Below are 22,775 nucleotides of genomic sequence, written 5' to 3' on the forward strand. Positions count from 1 at the left end.
GTGACATGATGGAAAATGATGTTGCAGGTGATTGAAATTATCTATATTTTAAGGTTGTATTGTGTAGTTGAACATAGCCTAGTGAACAACCCAATGCACATACAAACAGAACACTGAGAATCTTTCCTGAGGAAGTAAAATTATGTCATGAAATATTCCCCAATCTTTGAGGACAGGGATGGAAGGAAAAGGGGAGGATAAAACACAGCAGAAAAAGAAAAAAAAATCTAGAGTGTTAGCAACAAAATAAACTTGGAGAAGACTGCAATACATTCATCTTTACACTACTTTTTCTCTCTTTCATTTATTGTTTAGCCCAATTTCAAAAACACTACTTGTTTAGCACGCGTTTGCCTACAATGTGGGAGACCCGGATTCGATCCCTGGGTCAGGAAGAGCTCCTGGAGAAGGAAATGGCAACCCACTCCAGTACTCTTGCCTGGAAAATTCCATGGACGGAGGAGCCTGGTAGGCTACTGTCCATGGGGTCGCAAACAGTTGGACACGACTGAGCAACTTCAATGTCAATAGAATTTAATTGATTCAGAATAATACTGCTAAGAAGTTAGGAAAACTATAAAATTCTCTGGATTAGTAGCTAGTGTATCATTACACTAATGACTTAATTTCTCTGGTTCTCATTTTTTTCATCATAATGAAAGTGACTAAGCTATCTTTAATACTCCTTCAAGTTCCAATACACTTTTTCTGAGATGTGAATATACTGGTCAGTTCATTTAGCAGCATATTGACCTTGTTTCTGAAATTTGGCCTTTGCACAATGGTGCTGGAGTAAATCAGACAGAGTTTTTGGTGAAATAGAAATAGCTTTATTTCTTTTGCCAACACAGAGGGCCACAGAGGGCTAATGCCACAGAGGAGACCATGTGTCCTACCATGGAGAGAATAGTTAGGAGTCTTATTTAAGTACTCAAGGAGCAGGGCACGATGAGCTTGTGTTCATTCTTCCGCTTGGTTGATAGGTGATTGGGAGTCAATATCATCAGCCTTCTGGTTCCAACCTGTCTGGAGGTCTCCCTGCCTATGGGCAGACAACAGTAACTACTTCCACCTGGTGGGGGTTTCAGTATCTGTAAAACAGCTCAAAAGATATAGTTCAGAATATTATCTATAGCCTTTGAGGAGGAACTAAGGTCCTTGGCTTTGTTTAATGGCTAAAGTATTAGTTTGTCATGCTTGACTGTTTCTCTTTCTTTCTGCATCTTCTCACTTCTCTGATGAACTTTATTCCTTGACTAAAGTTTTTCTACAAAGGCAGGTGGAGGACATGTGTGTGGGTCTGTTCTGGGAAAGCCTCCTAGGGTCCTGCTCCATTACAATCTCATGAAATAAGACATGAAGATGCTTTCACACTTAGTTATTGAAGAAGTTTTAGACACTTTCAAAGAGAAAACTCTGAAATCAAAATAAGCATAAGACTAAAATGAATAAATTTAAACATTGTAATGAGGGCAACTATATATGTATAAATGTGAGTGTTACGTATGTATACAAGGAACAGTGTGACTGTACTTATCTCATTATAACCCATTTTTGTTACACATTTATTTCAGGTTAAAATAATCTGAAGTATATTGACACTTTTCTTCACAAGCAAATTGCTTCATAATTTCTCTAATTCAACATGTCTTGAATGTTGCTTTGTGTTAGCAATTTTAGTGGATTAATACGTAAGAAATATATTAGGTAATACTCATATTCTTAAAAAAGATGGAGCCAGAATAACAGGCAAAACATTACCAGTAACAAAAATTGGCTAAAATACCAACTTCAGATGTACATGAAGATTACCCAGGAAAAGACAAGGTCAACATAAAAATAAAATGCATAACTTCTGAGTAAGGTCTAGGCTCAAACTTTCTTGCACTTAGGTAAAAACCAGTTAGGTGACAGCTCTATTTGGGGGTTGATCAAATATAATCATATGATCTAATATAATGTTAAAATACTCACATTATTTATTGATGTCTAAGTGCTGTAAACTCTTTAAAAGTTAAGGAACCATGGGTCACAGTATTTTTTCATCCTGTCCTATTTTTTTCTCTAAATATTTTAAAAAATATCAACCTCACATTTATTTCACACATGTGCTAAAAATGTTAATGTTACTATTCTAAGTTGGGTTCTCAATAAATAATTCTATTTCCTTGAATAACAACTTAAATAGGTTTGAACAGCATATTGCAATTTTTATATAAAAAGTATGTTCTTTCAAACCACAACTGCTAGGTTTGTGTTTGTAATAAGTCATCCTCCTTGGGGGGACCTCCAATCTCCCTTGCCACATGTGTCTAAAAACATAGGGACACGCACAGAAATCATCCTTCTGGTAAAATGAGATGACTGAAGGAAACCTTCTGCTCTAGGACATCATTAGTAATGAAATACAGCCTGAGGAGAGAAAGAAAAAGAGTTATACAAACATGTCCTTTGTGAAAAAAATTTTTCCCTTGCCTATTTTGATAGTAATGATAGCTACGGATTTGCACATGTGCACACCTACTTGGTTCTTCTGGGATTTTACCCTAGCAAGTTCTAGAAAATTGATGATCAGAAATAAAGTCTATTTTTACTTTCTCATCCATGGAATTTTTCAGATGAGTTATTTCAGATGAGGTTAAGGGCAGTCTGTTTGTATCAGGACTACATTTTGTGACAGTTAAATAATCCATTATCATTAAAACTGAGGATAAGGAGTTTACAGTGGAAAGAATGATAACAATGGAGGAAAAAGTGAATATGAGTAGTTCACCAATAAATCATGTTCTTGAACTCAAAATTGCAACAATTTCCTTTAGAGCAGGTCTCCTTTAAGTATTCACCTCTGAAGTGGTCAGTAGCAAAACCCAGTTCATACAATTTGCAAGCTTTGTGATTCTGAGCACCAAGTGACACATGATGTCAACACAATCAACCTTTGGCTCCTCCCATTCCTCCACCTACCCATTCTCCAGGCAGAAGTCTCTGCAGGCTGGGGGTGCTGTAGACTCAGGAAAGCCAGAGGACTGGATGAATTCACAGGTATCACCAGGACATGCAAAAGCCTATTCTGGACCTTATAAGTTTATATCCGGTGCAAGAATTGGAAGGAAGGTGCACACATTTGTATAACGTTTCTATGACTTCATCTTTCCTGCCCACCCCAAAAAAGGGGGGGCGATTCACATTATTTCTGAAACTGAGAAAATATTATATTTTAGAACATGGTCAAGCTATATGAAAAGCATAGACACAGACCCCAAACTATTTTCTTTATTTTCAGAAAGGAAAATTTCAGTAAGAAATCAGGGAGATATTTAACTACTCATTTAGCAAGCAAGCAGGCATCAGCTTTATCTGAGTTTCTACTTTGAATGCAGGAAATTTAGGACCTTAAAGCCTTCACACTGCCTTCTTCAAGCCCTCTTTCTTCAAATTCATCCTTACAAGCTCCGACTCTCCTAGGAAGAAGGAAAAGAAAAATTCCACTGACCCGGCTCGTGATTTACATACAGAGAGCAAATAAATGAATGGAGTGGGGGATGGGGCAGTGAGAAGCAATGCGTTTCCTTTTCAACCGCAGAAAATAAGATTACTTACCAAGAACATTTTTATCCAGGGCAAATGTTTATTCCCTCTTTCATTTGGCGCCTCAGTCTCTGCAAGAAATCAATTTCCACTCTACCTTTCCCTCTTATTTCTAAAAAAAAGAAAAAAGAAAAGAAAAGAGAGGCGAATAATGCTTAAGCTTCGGGGTCCGGCGGAAGATAAGAGGGCAAAAGACTCCCACGGCGCTCTTTACCCAGACCCTAGCGCTGAGAGTGAATCCCTGGGGGCACGGAGGGCACCTCTCTAAGGAGGGTGTGTGTGTCTGAAGGGGTGCGGGTGGCACGGGGGTGCATTTCACTGCCAAAATCTAAATCATTTGCAAAGAGAATCACCAGCCCCTCGGTCGCACAAGCAATTCCCTGGGGGAAGTAGGAGGCAAATAGAAAAGGGAAGTTCCTGAAAGAGAGAGAGAGAGAGAGAGAGAGAGAGAGAGAAGCTGGGATTTGGGTTCGGGGTTTGGGTTTAGAGAAGCGATGGGGCGGTAGAGGAAAGGGGAAGAGTCAAGCTTGTCTTACCGGATCGATCAGGCGATCGTTTGTGCGGTACAGGGCTATGAACATGGCCAGATAATGCATTCGGCAGCAAAGCCATTTCTGACTCACTCTCCCTCCGTTAACAGTGCAGGAATCAGAGGGGGCGCGGGAGACTCGCAGCCTGCCACCCTCTCCCCCCAGGGACAGGGACGATTCTCAGAACCTCAAAAGCTCTAGCTGCTAAAGTGAGGCATTTGGAGCTGAGGTTCCCGATGGAAGTCCATTGCCTGGAGTCCCGGGGAAGCAGGATTCGCCGAGGAAGCAGGACCTGGGAGGGCTCCTGCCGCCGCCGCCGCCGCTTCCAGCCGCGGTTCCCGGGTCCCCTGCCTACGCCTCCCAGCCCTGCGCCCCCGGAAGCGCCCGGGAGACCCGGCCTCCTCCGCATCTTCAGCCCCCCAGGCCAATCCCCGAGAATCCGGCCATCCTAAAGTGAACACAGGGGTTTATCTGGGGGGCTCGGTGGAGTTGGGCTTCCTTACTACGCCTCCCTCCGTTGCTGCGAGGGAAAGAAAGGGAGATCCTAGTGGAATGCACTGATGGAATACTGTTAATCCTAATAATAATGTTCCCAGCACAGGTAACTCTTAAAGAACTGAGAGAGGGAAGATCTGAGCAGGATTTCCTAAGCGGTGCCCTCTTGAATTCTCATTGGATCCTCCCGAGCAGACTAAATCTCTCTTGCTGCCCTATCTATCAGGATGACTACAGCTTCGCTCACTAGTTCTCTCTTTATCTCGCTGTCTTCAACACATCTTTTTACTTCTCTTCGCAGATTTATCTGTAGTCCACCTTCTGGTCTCTGGGGTTACACAGCTTCTATTTTCCCGCACTGTCTGGGGCTGTACAGTCCGTAAATTTTCACTTTGCCTGCCTAAGGATCACCACAAATAAGCCTCCCCCCTCCCTCTTCTCACTCCCCCACCCCCAATAAAAGGCACCTCTTTCACATTTTGCCTCCCTTCCTTGGGGCTTCCTGGCTTTCCGTGTAACTGGTTTTTACTTGGTTACATGCCACCAGGAACTGCTGATTATTTCAAAGTTCCACCAGCCTGAAGCTCATCACTCTACCTTGCTTTGGAAGATCATGGAATATCTGTTGGAATTCTGGATGTATTTTTCTCACAGTCTTCTTGCTTCCTGAAATTTCCACTGGTAAGTTCTTCTCTTCATATGTGATTAGAAACTTACTGCTAGTGTTATTTTTGATAAACCTGTGTGTTTAAAAAATGTCTCATGTCTTACATTTTTGTCACTTTCAGAACCCAAAGATCTATGTGACCCTGTTGATTAATTAGTATGTTACTTGCAATTGTGCTACTACGATACAGCCCATGTAATGAATCACCCCATCCCTTTTTACATTCTTTATTTCTGCACTCATTTATGTTCAGGTTATAGGAAACATTAACCATCCCTCCCTCCACCCCCCAGCCGCACCCCCCCACCGCACCCCGCAATGCTTCTTGGCACATATTCTTGTGCCATTTGAAAGATCAAATTTTATACGTTTGTCTAAGAGTGAGCTTAAAACAGACCTGCTGACAATCGCAGGGTCTGAGAAAGTTCACTAGTTCCTGATCTTTAAAAGGTTGTTCAGGTCACTATTTGCTCATTGTAAGCAATTACATGACTAGGGAGGACTTTCCTAAAGTGTATTTTTGTGGGTTCAGGATATCAAGCACTAAAATCCACTGTATGGTAACAAGAGGAGTGTGAGTTTTGAGTGCACCATTTTTTTTTTTTTTAACAACATCCCAAATCACACATGAACACATTATTTTGGGTGTTGTATTTAAAATCGGGCATCACACTTGGGAGTACATTTTCAATTTTGTGAATTTAGCCTGTGAACAGTTAATTGGACACAGAGTGCTCATTTCAGAGGAAGAGAACTATCAGAAGCAAGTACTGATTATATTGGTTGTAATCACTGAAATTCAGGGACAGGCTTTATAGGAAAAAATTAATTGCCTCACTCTTCACACTTGTTCAACCCCTAGACTCATTTTTAATAAGGATGTTAATATGTCAGTGTTTTTTTTTTTTTTCACTTTTATGAGCAATTTTATGGGCTAAACTGACAGTTAAGATTACCACTTCCCTTTTAAGTATAGCTGTGTTGAGAAACATTTAAATCTCAGCTTTTACTTCACACATTGACAAGGACACAGTATTTATTTAATGCCAAACATGAATGTATCATCAGTCATCCCTAATGCATAGAGATTTTTTTCCCCCTCTGCGAATCCCCCGCCCCCAGTAAAAACAAGTTGCTGGTTTCTATATTTCTGATGGATAGAGGTGAAAACCTATTGTTCAAGCCCTTCCCCCCCCCTTCTTTCTTTTCTTTCTTCTTTAAAAAAAAATTCTCAGAAAGAACTATTTCTGTCGTCATTGATGACTGACTCGACAACCTATATTTTTTTGTTTTTTTTTTTTTTAATTCAAGAGCCCTTTTAGCTTCCAGACAGAAAAGTACTCCAGCTGCAGCGACACCCCATCCCCCAGTCTCGGGATTCAAGGGCTTTCCCCCCCTGGCTCCCAGCGAGAAAACTGGGCTGCCTGTGGTCCGCACCGCTTGGCGCCCCTCACCCGTCACTAGTTTCTACCTGGTCTCCTTCCCAGCCTGGTCGTTCTGCCAGACAAGTGCCATCAGCGTCCGAGATTTCAGCTGAAGAAACGAGGTCTTAGCATAATTCACCAATTCAAACATCCTCTTTGGCGGACTGCTGCTGTTGCGCAGGAGTGGAGGGAGGGAAGGAAAAAAAAAAAATCCAACTTTCAGTGCAGTCAGATCTTTGCTTCTTAACGTAGTCTACCCCAGTAAGGCACAGACGTAAGGTACTTAGGTAAGTGCGTTTTCCTGTATCCTAACCTGAAACTCAAGTTGGTGGAGGGGAGGTGTGCGTCTAGCAGGCTCGTACCGCCAAAGGCGCTTTCGCCGGGTGGGGTAGCAACAGGCGACTCGCCTGGAGGTTTCTCCGCAGCTGGTGGCAACGCCTAAACTACCTGGGCTCCGGGGGCGCGGAGGACACGGGGCTGGGTGGACCAGGCTGCCCGGGCTGGGCGCCGGGAGTGGGGACGACTCGCCCGGGTGGAGACGGTACCCTGCGCCCCGCCCGCCCCGCAGGCACAGCCTTGGCTCTCGGCCCCTGCGGCGAACGTGCACCCGTCGTGGGCATCGCAGCCCCGGAGCCGGGAGCGCGCTAGGGGTGCTTCCTTACTTCCCGCTCCATTGCCAGCCTTCCTCCCGCCGGTTTTGAGCAAAACCGCTTTTCTGTGAGAGAGGCCAGATTTGGTATGAGAATTCCTCATCCGCTCCCATCTGCGTTTCTATTTATTTTTTATTATTATTTTTGATGAGCTGTGACTAAGATTAAGACTTGACGGCTCTCCAGCATGACTGCCTCAAAAAAAAAAAAAAAAAAAAGTCGCCGTCTGCATCTGTCCGCTTAGCTGGGTTTAGAAGAGCTAGCTGACTTCTTGGGCTCTGTGGGAAAGTGTAGCTGACCGTCACACCCTCTCCTGCTTCAACAACTCGCAGGGATCTAGCGGGCGGGAGGGGTGGAGGAAAGGAGTTGGATGTCAACTTGGAGCCAGAGGTTGGAATGGAAGTGTAAAGCAAACCGTAGGGATTGGGAGTCTTTCAGCTTCTATTACCCCCACTTGAGAGTTAGGATTTTCTGTTTCTGTCCCCCTTTCCTGGAGGTGGGGCGCGAGGTAGGAGGGTCCAGGCTGGGCGCGCTCGCCTCCGGCGTCCACCCGAGAGGGGGTGGTGCTTCCCGGCCGCTAGAGAAGCTGGATCTGCAGCCGAACGGTGGCTGAGAGTTGAAGTCTCCGATGGCTGTTGTCCTAGTCCCCAGGAGTTGAGCCCAGAGAGCCTTCTCCTTTGCACCAGGTCAGGAACGTGAGCAGCCCTTTGAGGCAGAGACCTCCCTTGGACGGGAATCCGACTAGGAAACGCTGGGGAGGCTGCTACCTCCGAGGATAAGATGCATGTTTCCAGCTGTGTGAAATGACCACCCGAGGCTTGAAAAGGCGTAGAGGTGACTGGGGTTGCGAAATAACCCTACTATTGCTTACAAATAGTCTAGCCAGTCAAATATAAGCAAAGAAGAAAGCACCAGTGTCTAAAACTGTCACAGCCGCTTCGAAGACAGATGATCAGATTTGGGGGACTTTTTTTCTTTTGCGTGCCATTTAGATTTATCATCATGCAGTTAAGCAGGTAAGAACTGAATGTCTATATTTTATTGACAATGAGATAACCTGTGTTTGACCCCTCCCGTGACAATTTTTTCCCCTGTTTGAAGCGATGGGTTATATGTATTTTCAAATGGGTCTGCTATGATGCATAACTTCGTAATATTTGTATTCATGAGCCGTTTAAATCCATTTCAATGTTTAACATTCATTCATTTGAGTGTTCAAGGTACATTTACTTAAATATCTAACAATGTTACAGAAATCATAAACTGGGCCAAGGTGAGAGGAACAAATGGAGAGGGTAGACATCAGAAGAAGGAATGTAGAACCCAAATGAAGGAAGTAAGGAAGTAGTTGCAGAAATGCCTTAAAACTGCTTCTTGTTAAGGTCACAGACCTGAATACATAAAGGACAGCTGGAGAACTATTCAGGGCATCTTCAAACAGCAATTTAATTCTGACTACTTGAGGGAAATTTATTGGGGGGTATTTTCATGTAATTTTCTTAATTAAAAAAAAAATTAGAGTAGATATGGGTTGTGTTGTCAAATACGGTGAGAAAAGAGCTTGCCCTAAGGTAAGATATGTTTGACCCCAGTATAGAAATCTTTGAGCTTAGGAGACCAGTGGGAAACCGAAAAATACAATATAAACAATTTTTTCCATTATGAAAAATCTCCCATAAATAAGACTTTTAAAATTCCAAGTTTTGTAGATGTATAATGTTACCAGCCAATAGATTTCTTCCACTCTCAGATTTAACAACCATCCCCCCCCCCCAAAAAAAAATCTCAATTAAAATGCTAAAACTCAATTTGAAGAACTTCTGTTATTATTATTGATATTGTTTTGTTATGTTATGCTAATATGTTTAAGGAGTCTGGAGTCCCCACACAGTGAAGCAAAAAGAAATATTAATAAGGTACAATCCTAAAACTGTTCCATTTATTTCTAACAGTTTTTCTTCTCTAAGAAATCATATACTTTAAGATTTTTCTCTGGAAATATTTTAAGTGCTTACATTTATTGATGTAGATCTCTGATCAATAATTTTCTGCTTGTAAGGCTCACTGATAACATATTGAAGACATATGAAAGATAATTGCAACTTTGGGTCATAAAATTGCAAAGTTATAGTGCTTTTCTTAGTTTGATGCAAGAGGTAGTTTTTACTCCACTGGAAAAAGTAATTCATCGATGAATTCCACTTTCTTAGTTCTTCTGCATTTTATCTTCTAGAGTTCTATTGTAGTGAACATGACATTATTATATATTATATTACATATGTATGTCCACTTTTGGGTGAGTGTGGAGGCATTGATTTTAAATTACATTGCTCTAATAGTATTTTAAAATAAAATAAGCATGATACCATATGATAGATTTCACTTATCATTTAATCAGATAATATGTCATTTCAGTTTCTCATGAGCTATTTTCTCTTAATAAACTCAACATTGTAATGGAAATGTACAGTTTTATAAAGTATAATACATTTTGATTTTAATCATGCTGAAAGATTGGTATATGATAGTGAAGTAAATCAAACCTAAGAAGGATGAAACCATTGGGATTCTAAGAGTGTCTGTGCGTGATTGTGTCTGTCATACACATACATGCATGCATGAAATTAGCCTTACTGCTAGGTTTGTGTGTTCTTTAAATAAAAGAGACTTTCTTTTCAAGATAGTGCCTTTGTGTTTTTCTCTCTACAAGTGCAAAGAGTCAACTGATAGAACTTCAAAACTTTGATGCTTTCTTATCAACCTATGCTTCCGTTTCCTATGTTACTTGTTACTTTGATCTTTTTCATATTAGCTCCCAAATGAGTAATTACTGACCAGAGTAGGTGTCTAAAATTTAAATCATTTAGAAAATTGAGTATTAGTATCAGAAGCTCAAAGTTCAGACACAAAGAGTAATGTAAAGATTATCTGTGTCAACTTTTGAACAAACATCTTTTATTAAAAAATATCCCAAAGGTATCTGTATATTATGACTATGACTTATGATTAATGAGGTCTTCTAGCATTTTTCTTTTTACCTCTAGTAGTGGGTTATTGTGAAAGTAGAGAGAGATGGATCTGAGATTCCTTCCTCAGTTTTATTTTTAGTTCCGCCTCACTAATGGGATCCTAGTAAGATTTCTGTCTACTCTTTACACTCCTTATCTCTCACATAGTTAAAAACACCAGAGTGTTGTTGTAGAAAAAAAATGACCCTAAATAAGGATGCTTTAAAAAGATAAATGTTGTGGAGACAATATATATTTTTCAAAAGGTATCATTTGCATTTGATTTTTTTTTGGTTTGTTTTCTGATAAAACTCTCCATGAAAGAAGTAATGTTGACTCAACTTTAAAATATATATATATATATAGTACCAAATATTCTTGGTTTGTTTTTATGGTGTCTAATGAGTTTACATAATGTTTCTTTTATTTTGATATCATATAGCTTAGAAAGAGAAAAGCTTACTCCTTAAGACACATTAGTTTTTACGACTTTAATCCTGTCTGTCTTGGGAGAAGAGTCACTTTTACAAAAATAGTTGTTCTTGACTGGCTTTTCACTGTCATTTAGTGAAAGTCTGATTTCTTAGCAAGTTTATATTATTAACTTGTTGATTTCTCTCAGATTATTTGAAAGCAAGATCAAAATATATTCATATAACAACTTTCATAGTGAATAAACTTGAGAAAATCATACCGGTAATTTCTATCATTTATCAACTCATATTCAGCTTACCAGAAGTAATTAGGTGACATCTAGCATTGTTGGTGTTTTAATTTAGCAATTACTTGGAAAATTTCATTTAGACATTTAGTAGTGTAACTCTGACCAGAGTTGCATGTGCTGTTATTTAGTTTTATGATTTTAATGTTTACAATTCATGAGTTCTAAAGAAGAGCAAAAGAAAAAAGAAATGTGCTTAATATCATTGATTGCTAATGGATGGTCTTGACTCTTAAAAGAAAAGGATGGTGTAAAGATGTTTATTCCATTCTATAAGAGTAAAAGATTCTCTAAAGATGAAATTTAATCATGAACACTAATGGCCTTTTTACTGAAAATATATCTAGAAGTTCTGATCTAGCTTTTTTTTTCTTAGCAATATCAAATAGCCACTCTAAGCATTTTATACTGGTCATCAAATATCCTCATCAATAACATTTTAAAGCTTTTATCGCTATCATTTCAAGGATATTTGATGGGTTATTAAGAATATTTATATCCAATTACTTATTTGCAGACCTATCCAGTTACAAAGTTTCCATAGATAACTATTTCATAAGCTATGAATTAGCTCTTCTATATTTATGTTTGAAATAAAGTATTCATGCAAACAGTTCTGGGATATTTCTCAATTTCATATTCAAAGTAGCAAATCATGAATAACTATTAGATGCTCTAATTGAAATAAACACAGTGATAATTTTCTAACCAGTTTCTTTTCCCCCAAAGATTAAAAGATATAACTAATATACTTTCAGTGAGCTGAGTAGATTTTATTTTATCTTAACATAAATAATTGTGTTAAATTTTAATTGTTTATTTTTAACCAAGAAAGCATAAATTCAGATGTGAAAATATGACATGCAATCTAATAATTAGGAATCTTATAGAATCTTTCTTCCATATTCACTGTTATTTCTTACAATTTATAATTTCTCACATTTTTAATTTTTTAAGTTTAGAGTTACAAATGGTAGTTTTCCTCAATGTAACCTATATTAACTTATATTTTAGGAGCATTTGTATTACTGCATAAACCCTAATTTTCTCAGATGTGGATGACTTTAAAAGCACCAAAGGCATAACAAATTTGTTTCAATAGCTAATAAAGAAACTACCATGCTACAGTTCCAGCAAATTAAATCTATAAAATACATATTTATTGATTAAATTAATAAATATGTTAACATTACATTCAAATGTATTGTAGTTCTCTGCTACAGAAGAATTATTGTTTCATAATGGTGTGTTTCATTTAAATTCCATTATAGATTTATTGTGAAAGAATGCTTATAGTTAGACTTTTTCTTCCTGATTTCTGTGAGTATCAGCCAACCTCATCAGGACTGAGCTTTTTTTTATTAACTTTTCTGGAGTCTTGCATTTGTTAATTTTAAAAGCTATCTCTAGAATATTGCACCATTAAAAAACAATCTAGCCTTGGGAAGACCAGAATTGAGTAAGCATGCATTTTAGTTTTTAAGTGTCAAATAGTGACTCACTACTTCATAGTTTCATTAAACACTCTCACAACTTAAATACATGATCTTTAAAACATTTCAAATGATGTTCTTGAAAAGAAGCCGTTTTAGGAAAGTGATTAAATCAAATCAAGGAGTAAATTTAAATGTGTTCACTCAAGTATCAAAATATGAAATCGCATATTTATGCAGGTTGCTTATCATGAGTCCTTTGTAATTTGTAATATCTTTGATATGGATGTACTTTTAAGATACAAGGATTTGTAACTGCTTTTAGTTATGCAATTTAATACTGTGTATAGAAGCGCCTTCTGAGGTAGCCAAAGTAAATATAGAACAAAAGTTAATTCAATCACTGAGTTTCTGAGATAGATAATATATTTAACTGGCTTTCCTATCTTTGTGTGGCAATATTTCTAATGGTTTTAAAAAATCAGCCCCGTAAATGTATGTACAGAGATGGTGGAATAGTCTTTTTCAGAAGTGAATACCTCAAATAGTAATGAACAAAATCTAATTATTCACAAGAAAATCATTAAAGATTGAATAAAGCACACACTAGAGTTGTAAAAAAAAATGCTCCTTTATGATAATTAACCGATACTTTTCTCAACATTTTCTTATATAACATCAAATATATTAATATACAGACCAAGTCTAGCTTACTCAAAACATTTAAATTGAGTGGTTTTACTTGAATTTACTATGAGAATTTCTAATTATTCATTCAGGCCTGTCACCAGAATACAAAGTTTCAATACATTATATACATGTGATAAAATATTTTCAAGATTATACATCAAATAATGTGGAATAAGACTAGAGTTTCCAGAATTGAATAGTCTAGAATAAAAATGAATTGCCAATGATCGTTTAACAACAGCGACAGATTAGAAAGTATATTTTCTGTTTCTTATTACTAATTTCACTCCTAATGAGCTTTTTAACCAACTTGTTAATTTGAGTTCAAAACCTGTCTTGAGTAAGCAATTTTTGATAGGATGTGCATTTTTTTGATTTGTAAGTTATACTCTGTTCCACTTTTTAAATTTTCCCAATCACTCAAAAACAACACTTTTTTTTTTTTTGAAATGTGAACTGAGAGAAATGAATCCAGTCTTCACTGTGAATTTAAACTTAAAATTCATAGCTAAGAAAAACAATCCTGAGTAATTTCTTAAGAAGCACAAAGTTATTCTTGAAGCCTCTTTTTTGACTAAAGTACTTATTTTCAGCATCTTCTCACCTCTGAGTGGAACTTCTAGTCTTACATTGCTACTCCCAAACATATACATTTTTGCAACACCTTGTCTGCTTATTTGGGAACTTGTAGATCAAGGGCAGATTATTTTAAATGTATAGTTTTCTTTATACTTCAGCTAAAAGAGTAACACCAATTATGTTTGAATAGTGACATAACTGTGGCGAAAAATAACTTGCAGCATCCATGTTTCCTCTTAGAGTGAACTCTAACAGGTTTTCTTGTGTCTCTTCCATCCATCCATGAAATGTAAACATTTAAACACGTCTCTTCTTTAACCAATTTAAAAGACAAAACAACAAATTACAATCTATGAAGGTAGGCCAGGAAGATATGAAAGATCACTCATGTCATGAGAACTATTTCAACCTATCCTTGACAGTGTCTCTTTAAGGAAATCAATTCTGATTTAGAGTAAAAACAGCAACTCCAACATAAACTGTGATTAACTATTAAATATATTTCTTTCTCACCAGTAACATTGAATCAGTAAGGTAAACCAAAGTTTAGTCTAGGGTCACATGATTCTTTCATCACAAAAATGATAACAATTTGACTGACTTTACTGTCTTTTAAATATAGATTTGCAAAGGTCTGGCTGAAGATAACAATGTATTTGCTCAGCATTGAAACTGGACAGTTATTAACTATTTATTAAATTTTTTTCTATTACCAGATTTTGGTTTCAGATAAGTCCTGCAATATTGATTCTTATGTTTATTATTTAGAAGGTATTCTTGGCCAGTTCAGACAGTATGATTTTAAAAATTACTGGGAGTGGTTAAGACTTCACCTTCCAATGCAGTGGATGTGGATTCCATCTCTGGTCAGGGAGCTAGTATCCCACATGCCTGGTGGCCAAAAAACAAAACATAAAAAAAGAGGCAATATTGTAACAAATTCAATGAAGACTTAAAATTACCTCTAGTATGTACATGACATGCTAGGTATTAGCTTATATTCAAGTTTCTCTGTATCTGATACAGTAATGCCCCATTTATTCTTTCTTGTAAAATTCTTCAAAACCTGCCTAGCTCTTCTTATATAAAAACTTTTTAATAATCTAGATTTCCTTTAAAAATAGGTTTACTTTACTTTTCGTTTTAAACTTAGTATCTTAAGTTCTTTATATCTCCCTGAATGTGGAGACAGTTTGAGCTATTTTAGCAGTTAAAGTAATTTATTGCCAAGAGTGGTCCTTGAAAATACCAAATGTTTTCACAATTCTGTGTTGGGCAATGATGGGGAAAGCAGGTGTTCATATTTAGAAAAAAGTTTAGTTACACAAGCTAGAATATATTGCCAACGCCAGGCACTGTAAGGATAGTTACCGATGCAAACATAGACCATCCCAGCATCTCTGGCAAACTGGATAAGCAAAAGTCCATTGCCGAAGACTCATTCTTTAATTAGAAGTACCCAGAGGTCTGAATCGGAGTAGGGAATGGCAACCCTCTCCAGTATTCTTGCCTGGGAAATCCCATGGACAGAGGAGTCTGGCAGGCTATAGTTCACAGAGTCGCAGAAGTATTAGACACAGCTTAGTGACTAAACAAGAGCAACACAAACGTTCTGACACTATTAGATGCTGGTTCAGAATAAATTGGAGAACAGCAGACAAAGATTTAACGGCTTGCTGATAGATTGGTTTGTTTGCTGTAGATCACATCTTTTTGTGATTTTTGTTTTTTTTTAAAGAAATATTTAATGGACATCTGATCCACCGAGTGAACTAGAGTAAAGCTTGGGAATATAACAATGAAAAGACACACTTGTGCTTAAGAGGCATATTTTTTTATTTTTTGCTATTTGAAGTATGCTTAGAAATAATCCACAAGGCAAATGTAATGCTTGATCACTCATTGTATTTTCACACATGTCCAATTTTGATATTGTAAATATAATTATGTTTAAGAGAAAGAGATAGTTGTCAAATTCCTCAGTTTACAGATAGGTCAGTAAAAAATGTATTTTCTATCTATAATATTAAAGGATAACTATTAAAGAGACATGGAAGAACAAGCAGGGTTCTGCAAATAAAGTCATACTGATTTAGTTGACATCTGAGTCTGTGGTGATTCATTTGTTTCAATGTTAGCTTTTTTTAGTGGAAACATTTTCAATGGCTTATGCCTTTTGATTTTTAGGACTTACAGTGAAAGGAAAATCATATTAACATTGCAAAAATTCACTTTACAAATTTAATTTTCTTATTTTATCTTGTATTTATTGAGGACTCCCCCTGTTTCCGGTTCTTTTCTTGGTGGTACAGATGCATCCCTGGTGGCTCAGATGCTAAAGAATCCACCTGCAATATGGGAGACCTGGTTTGATCCCTGGGTTGGGAAGATCCCCTGGAGGAGGGCATGGCAACCCACTCCAGTATTCTTGCCTGGAGAATCCCTATGGACAGAGGAGCCTGGTGGGCTGCAGTCCATGGGATCTCAAAGAGTTGGACATGGCTGAGTGACTAAGCATAGCACAGCACACAGCATAGATACATTAGTGAATCAAATAACACAAATCGTTGCCTCATGTTGTTTATACTGGAATTAATTGTTACATTATTACAGGCATTTCAGGAATTATTATACTATTATAGGAACTATTATCCTGTAAGTTGAATGATCCCTATAACCAGAATTAGAAGATAAATTTAGGAGTGCACTGACAATGTTTATAACCACACTGTCTTAGGTTGGTGGTGGTGGTTTTATTGCTAAGTTGTGTCTGACTCTTGGGACCCCATGGACTGTCACCTGCCAGGCTCCTCTGGCCATGAGATTCTTCAGGCAAGAATACTGGAGTGGGTTGACATTTCCTTCTCCAGGGGATCTTCCCAACCCAGGAATTGAACCTGGGTCTTCTGCACTACAGGCAGGTTCTTTACCAACTGAGCGACTAGGGAAGCCCTCTCTTATGTTGGAAGTCGAATATTTTCATTTCCTTGCAAATGAATATAAAGAAACTGAATATTATTATTTTAAAAGAGTTTTCTATGGCTAAAACAATACAGTTCTTTGAAAAAACTTTTTAATAATTTTATTAAATTTTCTTTGAAACTTCCTTGCTGCTACTGCTGCTAAGTCACTTCATTCGTGTCCAACTCTGTGCGACCCCATAGACGGCAGCCTGCCAGGCTCCACCGTCCCTGGGATTCTCCAGGCAAGAACACTGGAGTGGGTTGCCATTTCCTTCTCCAAAGCATGAAAGTGAAAAGTGAAAGTGAAGTCGCTCAGTCGTGTCCCACTCTTCGAGACCCCATGGACTGCAGCCTACCAGGCTCCTTTGTCCATGGGATTTTCCAGGCAAGAGTACTGGAGTGGGGTGCCATTGCTTTCTCCAGGTTGCCATTGCCTTCTTCACATACTATTTTTGTGTGTGGGTGACTTCGGATTATACACTTCTATTTGTGTTTCTCAGTATAGAGACTTCTAATTCAAAAGCTCATTTCACCTTCTAGGCCTGGTTAACTTCAAATCAAGTTTTAGTCTTATTAAAGAGCAAGAGATTTATTGTCCATTTGGTTACCAAACTCCAAGATTTCTGAACTTCATCCCGTTTATTATGTTTTAGTCTTAGAATACATCATTGAGCCTTTATCAACAGTAGTTCAGATACCTTAGCTAAGCAACAAGTTAGGATTATACTTTCAATTTTTACTCAGGCTCACCATAAATATATATATTTTTATAAAGCATTTCTAAAGCTTTGCAAAACTGTAACTGAGGCTGTTGTACATAAAGGCAGGAGCAAAAGGTTTATTATCTTTGCACATGCATGAATTTGCACAGAGTATGTTTTTTTCAATTAACTTTTTTCATCAGATTCCCTATAAACTTGCATTTTTGTGGCAGAATTCTTTTACTGACAAGAAGCACTTTGTCCTTCACAAGCCAGAATGCTTTTTATTATTGGAGCATGCCAGAAAAAGCAGAACCATGTTTCCAGTTATAGTAACCATATTAAATCCAGATGTCTGGTACTGTTATTTCCACTTCATTCCTGTACATAGATTATTTTAATCTTTATTTTAGACTGTCTTCTGTTTCTCAGTTTTGGTAGTCAAAGATACTAATTATAATAAGGTTTCTGAAGCATCCCTCATATTTTACATTAAAATTAGATTTTTAATCTAAAAATACTATTCTAAATATCTTCCATTTGAAGTTTATTCTTATGTCTCTGACCACTTTCCTTTTGAATGAAAATTGAGTACAATCTGAATCTTACCAAGATTTTTTTCCATGATCACTTATATCAAAACACCAAAATATTTTATATTTAAACTGTAAAGATAAAGCAAGTGACTTGAAATTTGGGCTTTTAAGAATAATGTCTCCTATGTTCTGGACAGAACTAGAGAATGGAACTCACTTTTTATTCATTTTTTCTAATCAGTTCTACCATTAGGTAGTAGCATTTAACTTCCTCTTTATTGGTAAGACAAGATTGTATTGACAGAATCAAGCAGGAGATTAGTTCCCTCTACAATATAACCTCCTCAGAGGAATACTAACCCTCATTAAGATGGAAAACACTTAAAGCTGTAATTCAGAGGCACTGTATTGCTCCATCAGCTAAATAAAATAAATAACGACAAGTGCCCTCTGGAATACAGGTTTAGCAGAGTTAAATGACTAAGAAGATGCACTTCTAAGTCCAGTCTTAACAATGTGATTTAAAACAAGAAAGCTCAACTTTTTTAGAATAAGAATAGTGAGAAAATACAATAATAATGCACTATAGTATATTAATATAATGACAATATCTTTCTAGTATAAGCAGTGCCTAATGTAGCAGCTCATATATTTTCAGTAAAATAAAAAGGAATTCAGTTCAGCACATGTTCCCAAACCTTACAATGTGCATGGCAAGGTGTTAGACATGAGGGGCTCCACGGGTTCCTATGCCAGCAGATCCTTCCTCATTTGGTCATAAACTAAGGTGTTTAAGAGGATAATACTAGTACATTGGAAAATTTTAGAAGACTAATAAATGAAAATCCATCCAGTATGCAGTTATTTTAATAATTTCCAACAAACATATTGAAAAGAATTTAAAGTAGTAATTAACCCAACCAAAACAATTGTCTGTAAAATTCAAAAAGGATTGCTAATTCAAATCAGTGCTTCCATTATTTCTGTCGTCTCTGAGTGGAGAACTTCAGATTTTTGTGATGTCTGGAATTGAATGGCTTTTTTTTTTTTTCTTTTGCTTCAAAGATCAGTGTTACTTTTTATAAATTTGTTTAAGGGAAAAATGCAAGAATTAGCAATTCATAAGAAAAAGAAAAACTTAATTTTGGTTTAATTCCTATATAAACCCAGTAATAAATTGCATAGCTAAGAGTCAGAATGACTTTCTTTCCATTTCAGCATATTACTGTTTACTTCAACAGATGCGCTAAGATAAAGCAATGACTTCTCTATACACCTGGTGAAGTATGGAAAAGAGAGTGGCAAAATCCTACCTATGTATATTGGGTTCCTTAAAATCCTACCTACTCCACTGGGTTCTTTAAAAATTCAATACCTTTAGGGATTTCCCTGGTGGTTCAGTGGCTAAGGCAGTGCTCGTGATGCAGAAATTCCAAGTTTGATCTGTACTCAGGAAAGTAGAAAGTCTCACATGCTGCAGCTAAGACTTGGCATCAGTTCAGTTCAGTCCAGTTCAGTTGCTCAGTCATATCTGACTCTTTGCAACCCCACGGACTGCAGCACGCCAGGCTTCCCGGTCCGTCACCAACTCCCGGACCTTGTGCAAAGCCATGTCCAGTGAGTTGGCGATGCCACCCAACCATCTCATCCTCTGTTGTCCCCTTCTCCTCCTGCCTTCAATCATTCCCAGCATCAAGATCTTTTCTAATGAGTCAGCTCTTCGCATCAGGTGGCCAAAGTATTGGAGTTTCAGCTTTAGCATCAGTCTTTCCAATGAATATTCAGGACTGATTTCCTTTAGAATGGACTGGTTGGATCTCCTTGCTGTCCAAGGGACTCTCAAGAGTCTTCTCCAACACCATAGTTCAAAAGCATCAATTCTTCAGTGCTCAGCTTTATAGTCCAACTCTTTTATCCATACATGACTACTGGAAAAACCGAAGCTTTGAATAGATGGACTGTTGTTGACAAAATAATGTCTCTGCTTTTTAATATGCAGTCTATGTTGGTCATAACTTTTCTTCCAAGGAGTAAGCGTCCTTTTATTTCATGGCTGCAGTGATTTTGGAGCCCCCCAAAATAAAGTCTGTCACTAAATAAATATTTTAAAAAATCAATACCTTTAAATAAACAATGTCTAGATTAAGGAAGAGCAGTTTTAGGCCATTTGAAGACTAAAATTATAGATCATAACTATAATTGAATTAAAGTCATAAATTAATGCATCATTATTGAGATGATATAAATCACTGAATAATGATACTCTCATTCTTTTATTAAATTTGACTATGTACTACATATAGTTCATGAACATTCAAAGTTGGTAATTTGTATGTACATGCATATCGGAAGATGATGTGTCATATCATGCATGCATGTTTGAATATGTCAAATTTAATATTTGAGTTTAATTGGTGTTCATGAAACGCTATACCTTTAAAATTATTTTTGTTATAGCCAGGGATCTTCCTCGCTAAATGTAACTATAATATATAAATATATGTATATTTTTAGCTGTAGTCTTGAGTTTTCACACTATTGTTCTTTCAAATAATACTTGTTAGAAATGATCCTCATATTCTTGTCCTTATCTGGTATGTTTGAGAACATAATAAAACTGACCTTATATAAAAATTTTTGGCTGCATTTCAACAAAATATTAAAGTCATCTCATTCCTCTGAAATGGCATTATGTCTCCCATCTTGAGACACCAGTTCTGTTTTATGTATGTTGGATAGTGTTTTTTTTGTTGTTGTTATACTATACTATAAAACAATTTATAATCAGATTGAGTAATCAGACCATTAATCTTGTAATATCTCTGAAGATCAGATAGGTAAATTAAATCAATCTGACCATGATTATACTTTTAACAATAAATAACACATACACTCTGAAAACCTTAGTTTTCTGATTTTTGTTTTTTAGTTTATAGTAGTACATCTTAAAAGATATTAAACTGAGTAACATTTAGCTGATTAAGCTATAATCTTTATTGAAAACATTAAAGTATATGGAGCAGACATGCTTTGAAAAGCCATCATATGAAAACCTATATTATGAAAATTCATAATATGTAGTTACTCAGATCACTTGCTTACAATTGCCTGAGATAAAAGGATCCCATTTTCATTTTATTTTCTATTTTTATTATTTATATTGTCCGTTTAAAGATTTTATTTTGTTCAAAAGCATTTCATTAAGTGGCAACGAAAATCCTAATAAATAAGTTCCACTATGCAATTAGTTCTCATTTGGCTGTGGTGTGGTCTAACAGAGAGCACAGTTTTCGGTTTAAGTTCAAGAGAAGTGCTTGAACCCTTGCACTGTTGCATGTTCTTTCGCCCTGAACTTCAGTCATCTAAATAAGTAAACGGTGATAATAAAACATGCCACACTGTGCCTCTCGGAGGCAAAGGAGGAAATATTGGTAAAATGCATGGCATATCGAAAGATCTTAATATATGTTTATTTTGTTGTGAAGAAATTAAATATAGCATGTCATTTTCATCATCAGTCTCTCCCCATCCCCTACCTTCCAAAGCAAGCCGCCAACCCATTCCACTGCTGTATCTATATTATTATTCTTTAAACTCAGCAGTTGCAATACTCTGTGACACACTGCACTCATTAGTGGGAAGAGGATTTGTGTTTGACTTTGCCCATGAGCTCTCATTCATTTGGTCTATCTTTTGAAACCTTGAATAATGGAACATAAATGAAAAGTTTCCTAGCTTTCCCCAATTGTGTGTGTGATCATGAGAATACCTTATATGTCTACCTACAGCTAATAATTAATAAGGGTGCTTTCAGATCCTTGTTCTTAACAATTTTTGAACATTAAGAATGCTTTGCTTTGGTACTGCTTGAACATGTCATTTATGATTATGATTTGAACACAGAAACTATGACCTCAGAACTCCATTTCTCTCTTTTCTCAACTGTCAAAGCCAGTGCCATCCTGAAGCATAGGTCAGTTGCAAACTCCTCCATAAAACATTCTTTTTTTCCCCCACATTGAAGAAGTTTTCTTAACCTTGCCATCTGTATCACATTAATTACACCTCAATTTAGTACTTAATTAATCATCATTTATTCATTCACTCAAACAATACTTATCAAACAATTTTATTTCAGACACTTTGCTAACTGTACTCAGTTGCCATTAAACTAGGAACAATTATTGTCCTCCTAAAATGAAGTCTAATTGGGGGCAGGGGAGATATGCAGACAAATAGACATTACACAGATAAATATGCAGTGTCGATGTGCTATAATAGGTGAAGTAATGGCTTCATAAACTATGACTGGTTAACCTGGAAGGGTCACGCAGAAGCCTTGTGGAGGAAGTCACAACCTAGTCTGAAGCTCAGAGATAGGGTTGGGTTTCGGCAGGTGAAGAGGTCCAGGTCGAAATCATGGTTCAGGTTAAATAAACTGCGTAAGCAAAGGTGCTGAGGATAGGGAGAAAGTGAGGAGAATTTGTGGAATAAAATTATGGCTGGAACAGAGTTGATGTTTGATTGATAATGGTAGTGGCATGTACACGGCATGGGGTTTGAATGAAGTTAAACAAGGGAAGACACTTAAAAAAATTATTTATTTGGCTGTGCTTGGTATTTGTTGCCACAATGGGTTTCTCTAGTTGCAGCGAGTAGGGGCCGCTCTCTAGTTGTGATTTGTGAGCTTCTCATTGCGGTGGCTTCTTGTCGCAGAGCCCAGGCTGTAGGGCGCACAAGCTTCAGTAATTGTGGTGCGTGGGCTTTGTTTCTCAGAGGCTTGTGAGATA

At 37.2% G+C, this 22,775-nt stretch overlaps 1 protein-coding gene and 1 long non-coding RNA gene across 7 annotated transcripts in view; one reads left to right on the forward strand and one right to left on the reverse strand.

Annotated features, from left to right (window-relative positions):
* Positions 1-813: 813 nt before the first annotated feature.
* On the reverse strand, positions 814-4,635 carry LOC139176329 (uncharacterized). 4 transcript variants are annotated; one of them, XR_011560743.1, is made up of 5 exons: positions 4,125-4,635; positions 3,601-3,700; positions 3,393-3,461; positions 2,965-3,199; positions 814-2,412 (listed from the first exon to the last, which is right to left on the reverse strand). It is a non-coding gene; the product is annotated as an uncharacterized lncRNA (long non-coding RNA). The 4 variants fall into 4 exon arrangements; XR_011560744.1 differs by having other exon boundaries at positions 814-1,042; positions 2,335-3,199; positions 4,125-4,252; XR_011560741.1 differs by having other exon boundaries at positions 814-3,199; positions 4,125-4,488.
* A 382-nt stretch (positions 4,636-5,017) lies between these two features.
* BRINP3 (BMP/retinoic acid inducible neural specific 3) overlaps positions 5,018-22,775 on the forward strand; it is a 484,417-nt gene continuing 466,659 nt past the window's right edge. Inside the window, exon 1 of one of the 3 annotated variants that reach the window (XM_070767931.1) lies at positions 5,018-5,294. The gene's annotated coding sequence lies outside the window, so the exon portion shown is untranslated. Of the gene's footprint in view, positions 5,295-6,690; positions 6,992-7,599; positions 8,371-22,775 lie in introns of those variants that run through there. The other 2 variants (XM_070767930.1, XM_070767929.1) reach the window with 2 other exon arrangements.

Source organism: Bos indicus, chromosome 16 (assembly GCF_029378745.1).
Source record: "Bos indicus isolate NIAB-ARS_2022 breed Sahiwal x Tharparkar chromosome 16, NIAB-ARS_B.indTharparkar_mat_pri_1.0, whole genome shotgun sequence".
Lineage (NCBI taxonomy): Eukaryota > Metazoa > Chordata > Mammalia > Artiodactyla > Bovidae > Bos > Bos indicus.